We start from the raw sequence: 7381 nt of genomic DNA, 5'->3' as shown, positions 1-7381 counted from the left end.
TGTTTCACCAGGATAAGTACAGCACAGTACAGTAAATAAACTGCATGTATAAATAGCAATGTCTCTGGTCTAGAACCTCTCCCATCTCTCCAACTCAGGGGTCAGTTTTATGTAACTTTTTTGTGGGATTATTAATAATTTCACTTCCTAAGTGGTTTTAAGATTTTTTCTATGAATTTTAACACAACTTTAAAACATGTCTTTTCACTAATTCTACTTTGTCATACACTGGCAGCTCCTCTTCACCACCTAGCGGAGACTAAGGCTTGCCTGACTTCTGCATATACCATGCATTGCACAAGTAAGATGCACAGATAAATGGGATAATGGCTAATCTTGCATTACGCAAAATGACATTAGTAATAGGCACTTCATATAGCTTTCTTTCTTTCTCCCTCCCAAACCAGCACAAGTCTATACTACTCAGAAGTAGTTTTTAGCATTCCCTTTCCAAAAGAGAACAATTCATCACAAGTTTAAACCAGGAAAATCTACAACGTGTATTATTTACTACTTCTACCTTTAACATACTTTGTGTACTTCTAAACACCTCGAAGGGCTAGGTGTTTCAGATGAGGACATAAATGTGCCCCCCAATATACAGAATAGTGTTGTAAACCACGCACACGTAACAATGGTTAGAACTCAAAGTGTCTTCTCCTGAGAGCATTTTGGTCTCCTGCCTCCTTTTGCACCAGCCCCTTCTCCTGTGTCACGCTGACACAGGCACCTGCCACTGGGATGATACACATCTCCTTTCAGAAGACAGCCTTGCTATGACTTTTAACAGAGTATACACAATGTGCTAGCTTACTAACTCCTTCTTTTGTTACACATCAGCAACTCCTCTTTAATGCATAAAACTAGATATCATAAAATCAGGCCCACTTTGTCCAATATGATACAATATAAACAATATAGCAAATGTTAAATGAAATGTATATAACATACAGGGTGATGGGTAAGCTAAAAAGGATCTATCTAGCACACAAAGGAATCATTTTGCACTTTCTGCCTCCCCACCTCTCAATCCACTGAACAAGTACAGCTGGTACTGTTCTCAGAGGTGGGTTAGCAATTCTATTGCTAAACATCTCCATTTTTCAAACCATTTACACAAAGTTTTTTTTTTTTCTACTACTTCTACTTTTAAATGTACAAAGCACTTTAAAAATATCTAGAAATACTAGGTAATTCATGTAAGACCTTATCTGCTATTCACACTGCCTAGTGAATAAAACTATGTAAAGCAATGGTTATGATCTGAGGCATCTTCTAAATATAACCATCTGGGTTTTTGACCTACTTTCTTTCTCCCTTCTCTCTGCCCTCAAACCAGTAGACAAATATCGACATATGTAACGCTTAGAAATTGCTGAACAAATTCCATATCCCACAAGTTATTTACAAAGCAATCTTTTAACAGTGTACACAATGTGCTAATTTTACTGTTTTGTCGTGTGATGGCAACCTCTTTAACATTTAGAGACTAGAAACTGAAAATTTTAGAAATATTTTTCCACTGTGTGCACTATACACACAGCAAAACATAACATGCAAATATACAGAAAGGGCATCTGAAAAGGTCACATATAACCACACTAGCACATGTCCTCCTGCCTCCCAGCCTTTCCTCTCTAGAGCACTAAGCAAGTACAGACAGCACTACTCACATAATTCTAGCAGAAAGATATTTACAAAGTGATATTTTACTACCTCTACATTTAACATATGTTGGGCACTTCTAAACATCTAGATAGACCAGATGTTTCAAGTAAGGACACTACCCACTATGTAAACAACAATCCAGTAAACAGCACACATGTAACAGTAATAATTAAATTTTCTTAAAAGGCAGAAAGAACAATTTTAACACAAAAGTACAAAATATGTTCTACTACTTCTACTTTGTCATACACTGGCAACCATTTTAACATCTAGAGTGACTAGGTGTTGTGAATAGGACTCCTTTGTCCTTTATATATACTATGTACACAGGAAAGCCAAACTGGATGTGACAGTGGTTTCTTGCCCACACTTGGAGTAGTGACTTAGAGCTCTATGTTTCTATGAGAAGGAAACTTTTTGCATAAACACAATTTGGTCAAATCTGGAGGGCTTAACCTATTTCTTCCCAAACATTATTTCAAATGAATCTTAACAAAAAATGTATTTACATAATGTATTGTCTTACTACTACTACTACTTATAAAATATTTCAGGCACTTTAGAGGATCTAGAAAGATATCACCCCCCCAAAAAAAAAAACTTGGCATTGTCCAAACACGCACACACACACACACACATACACACACACACACACACACACACACACCTCACACACACACACAGGCAGACACACACGTGGAGGGGGGATTGACATGAATAAAATACACACATAATACAATAATTAGAACACACACACACACAAAAAAAAAGACGTCTTCAATGACCAATCTGGCTCTGGGACTTCTCTTCCTCCTGCTGGGTCCACCAACATATTGAACAAACAAGGACTTAAGAGCATTAATGTTGAGGGTAAGTAAAACCCTTGATTGTTAATGCTTGTTTGTTTTAGATTTGTTGTTGGCAGGGATATTGTGAATATATTTGTCCTGCTTTACACTTGGGCTCTGGTGATGTGGGATTACCTGTTGCCTATGTCTTTGCAAGCATAGTTAACTTCCTTGGGTTGGAGTTTTCCTTCCAGAAATTTCTGTAAGATTGGATTTGTGGATACATCACTTTGAAAATCTGGGTTTGTCATTGAATATGTTGTTTTCTATGTCTATAGTGATTGAGAGTTTTGCCTTATATACTAGCCTAGGCTGGCGTCAGTGGCCTTCCTATTCATGTGGTCTTTGTGTTTTCTAACATGGTGTTGCTCATCAGGGCTGGTAGGTGTAGCCCATCACTGTCATTTTCACACACTTGAAAAATAGGTCTTGGTTTTGGTGTGACTGTTTAAGCAGATGAATACTCAAGAGAGGGTTGTACTGTGGGTTTTGGTGAGACATGCACCTTGCATTAGGTGATGCAGGAGAAATTCATTCTTAAAAAAGTCAAGAAAATGTCTTAGGAGAATCATGCTAAAAGAAGAAATTATTATCTGCTCAGATCATTTCCAACTATAAATCGTCGGACAATGAGAAAGTTGGGGAGTGTAATAATTTTAAACATGTCTTCTGTTGGGAACACAGTCTGAAACTTTTATTCCTATTGTTTTGATAGGTGATAGTGAATGCTGTGAGAAACTTTTGTTTGGAAAAAAAGAAAAGCTGAAAGGGTACAAATTGGCATCTGAGGGAAAAGTCTTCATCAGATTTTGTCCCTAATGATCTTGTTTTCTTCCATGGAATAATCATTATCACTTTGGATTTTCTAGAAAGGTTTTAAATGTGTAATGGTATGTCAGGTTATGAAGCTACAATGTGTGTTCATAAATGGTTGTTAGTGATGTCTATTTAGCTTTAAGTGTCAAACTGACATGCCCTACAATTATCTGTGAAGAGGATCTCAATTGAGGCATTGCCTAGATCAGATTGACCCGTAAACATGTCCATGAGGTTTGTCTTCACTGAAAACAGATGTATGAAAGCCCAGCCTACCATGGGCAATACCATCCTGTAGGCAGACAGTCCTAAATTCTTTAGAAAAGAAAGCTAAACATGAGCCTGGAAGCAGTATCTTCCATAGTTTTATTGAATTTCTCTAACTACATCAGTTCTTGCATCACAAGTAATTTTGTGCAGACTATCAAGAAAGCCTTCCTTTGGGTTCCTGCCTTGATTTCCCTCAGTGATGAGTGTGACCTGGAAATGCTAAGCTAAATAAAGCCTTTTTTCCCTAGTTGATTTTTATCGGAATATCTTTTCACAGTGACAAAAAATGAGACTAGAACAGTCAAAGGCACAGAAGTGATTCTAGATATGTTGTGGGAGGGAGTAAATAAGGACATGTCACAACTGAATCAAAGGGGAAGTCCCTTTTCCCAGAGCCTCAACAATTTTCTTCATGGCTATCACTGCTGTAACTGTCCAGGAGGCAATGAAGCCATATCCCCACTAGTCTTTGGCACCTACTAGAGTCTAACTATTGTTGCTGGCAGTAAGCCCATGTAAATGACCCTGGAAGTAAATAGGTTGATGCCTGTTTCCCACTTTACTTCTTGCTTAAATAACTTCCCCCACCAATAGAAACAAAGATGGATACTTGAGACAAAAGAATATGAAACATAAAGACTCTGGTTTTTGAACTCTTATTTCATAAGAAAATATCTGAAGGGATGAATGTAGAGCTAAATACTAACAGTCTGACTACAATCTACTCCTTTGCTGCACAAAATACATATTCTCTTACTTATCTCCATTCAGCACTGATGATTTTTCAATGTGTTTTTTTTTGGGGGGGTATTGTTGCTTGTTTTTTGTGTTGTTTTGTTTTGTATTTTTGGGACAGGATTTTTCTCTATATAGCCCTGGGTATTCTGGTACCATGTGGACCAGGCCAACCTTGAACTCCAACATTTGCCTGCCTCTGCCTTTAGAGTTCTGTGATTTAAAGTGTACATCACTACAATCCCTGTCATTTACTATCACATTTCTGTTAACATTGATACAATCATACAAGGAATGATACAAGAGGAATACAAAGTATAAGCAGAGGCCTGCTACTCCAGCCACAAAACCCCAACTTGTTTCTGAAGTAAGGCAGACTAGTATTTCATTAAGTAGATGTGCCACATCTTCATTAACCATTCTTCAATTGAGCAGCATCTAGGTTGCTTCCAGGTTCTTGCTATTAGAAATAGTGCCTGCTATGGACAATTGGATGAGGGTGTGTAGAAGACTGCAGATAGACCCATGTCCGTTGCCATGCACAAAAAACAAACCCAAATGGATCATAGACCTCAACATCTATCCAGCCCACATTGAACCTCTTAGAAGAGAAAGTAGGAGGTACCCTTGAACAAATTGGTATAGGAAACTGCTTCCTGAACATAAGTCCAGGGGCACAGACACTGCTTCTTCTATTCTTGCACCATTATTCAAGGTACACTGAACACCTGCTTTGTGCTTGATATTAATGGCTTTCCTCCAACCTCAAAAATTCATCATCTAGTGACTGGAATACATCATATCTTATATTTCCCAAAGATTTTCTCAGCTGTGTGACATTTTCAGGAAAGTCTTCACAGAGAAGCAGGTCATCAGCTGGAGTTTGTAGAAAAGAATTAAGGGGAAATCAGTGGAAAGATGTGGACCTCAGGCCTTCCAGCTAAACAACACGTTTTATAACTTAGCTTATAACCCCTAAGGAAAAAAATCCAGATGATATAGTGCATGAGAAAGGACTGTTCTGGTTCATTTTAAATGTCAAATTGATATAACTGAGGTTGCCCAGGACAAACCTTTCACTGAAGGAATGTCAACATTTGGTTGGCCAGTGGGCATGTCTATTGGGAATTTCTTAATTAACCCAGGGCAGTCCCTAGTCATGGGGGACTAGTACTGTATAGATTGGGGAGATCAAATTGAGATAGCCAACAAAGAAGGATTTGTAAATTATTTTTTTTGCCTTTAACTATGAATGAGATGTGACTGGCTGCTTGAGTTTTTGTCTTTATTTCCAGCAAAATGATGGACTCTAACAAGGTATCATAAATCCAATAAGCCCCTTTCTTCTCCTGTGTTGTTTTTTGTCACAACAACAAATGTGAAATTGGGACATGGATTATGGGTAAGGGAATCAAGAACAGGAGGTAGAGAAGTCATTTCCATAAGGGTATTAGGTACAAACTTGACACAAGCTAAAGTCATCTGAGAGGAGGGAGCCTCGGTTAAGAAAATGCCTCCATAAGACCAGGCTGTAGGCACGCTTGAGGGATATTTCCTGAATTAGTGACTGATGTGGAGAGTACCCGAGCCCTGGGCTGGTGGTTCTGGGTTCTATAAGAAAGAAGGATGAGCAAATCAAGAGGATCAAGTCAGTAAGTGTCACCTCCCATGGCTTCTACATCAGCTCCTGTTTCCACCCATGTTTCTGACCTGTTTGAATTCCTATCCTGGCCTCCTTCTTCAATGAACAGCAATGATGAAGTACAAGCTAAATAAACCTTTTCCTCTCTAACTTGCTTTTTGTCTTAGTGTTTCATAGCAGCATACAAGCCCTAACTAAGACACTGTACAATTGAAAAGTGTGTCCTAGGGGCAGTGGGGGCACATGGGCACTAGCCTGTTAACCTGTAGAACGGTAAGATCATATATTCATGTTTGAGTGCACATGTTCATGTGTGTTTGGGAGGATGGCCCTAGAAGTAGTGGTTCGGGGCTGGTTGCAGACACTCAGCACACCATTTGCTGAAGGGGACACCCAATCCTTGATTACTACCCCTCAGCTAGGAGGCTCAAAGTTTGGTACTTGTGGATAGGGGATTTCACCATTGTACTCTTTTTAGTATCATGCCCTGCTCATCACTGCTATTTTGAGAAAAGAATTGGCTCCATTAATCTTGGAAGACAGAGAGTATATTGAGAGCCATGCAATACAGTGGAGCTGGCTGGAACAAGCCATTATCAAATTCACTTTCTCCATCACCTCAGCAGGCCATTTGCCCTGGTATGCTCCCCTCTCTCCACTACTCTGTCTCCCAGTATGCTAAAATCCTGGGCCTGTGACACCTGAACCTTCCCATCTCCCTTTTCTCTTCATCATCATCTCTGCCCCATCTTTGCCATTCCATTTTTGCTTGGCCACTCCATATTTCTGCCAGACCTCCTGTTGACTGCATCACTTAAGCTCCAATGAGAACAGACTTCCCTGGCTCCTGCCAGAGGCCTCAGCTCAAGTGTGCTTACACACTGGATTTGAGCCTCTGTACTCTAATAGGAACCCCCATGGGTTATTAATTAATCCAGGGTGGAAACCATCATGAAACTCAGTTGGTAAAATATTTGCTGGGCAAACAGGAGGACCAGAGTTTGGATCTCCAGTGCCTACACATAAAGACCGGCATTAATGTGGCATATGCTTGTCATCTCTGAGCTCAGGAGGCAGAGACAAGAGGATCCTGGAGCTACTAGCCAGGCAGCCTAGAATAACATGCATTGTCCAGATCACTGAGAGACCACATCTCACAAGACAAGATGAATGGCTCCTGAGGGGAGTCACCTAAGGTTGACCTCTGACCTCTATACATATTTTCCACTTTATATCCACATGCAGCACTAACCCTTACACACACACCCCACACATGCAAATACACACACACACACACACACACACACACACACACACACCCCTCTTTAAGCTATGAAGGTAAGGTGCCTGTGGTGATGGTAATTTACAATGGGGTTCCTGGAAGTGAGCACTTCATGCAGTT

This window comes from Phodopus roborovskii, unplaced genomic scaffold (genome assembly GCF_943737965.1).
Source record: "Phodopus roborovskii unplaced genomic scaffold, PHOROB, whole genome shotgun sequence".
Classification (NCBI taxonomy): domain Eukaryota; kingdom Metazoa; phylum Chordata; class Mammalia; order Rodentia; family Cricetidae; genus Phodopus; species Phodopus roborovskii.
The sequence above is the reverse complement of the archived record's forward strand: the minus strand, read 5'-3'. Positions refer to the sequence as shown.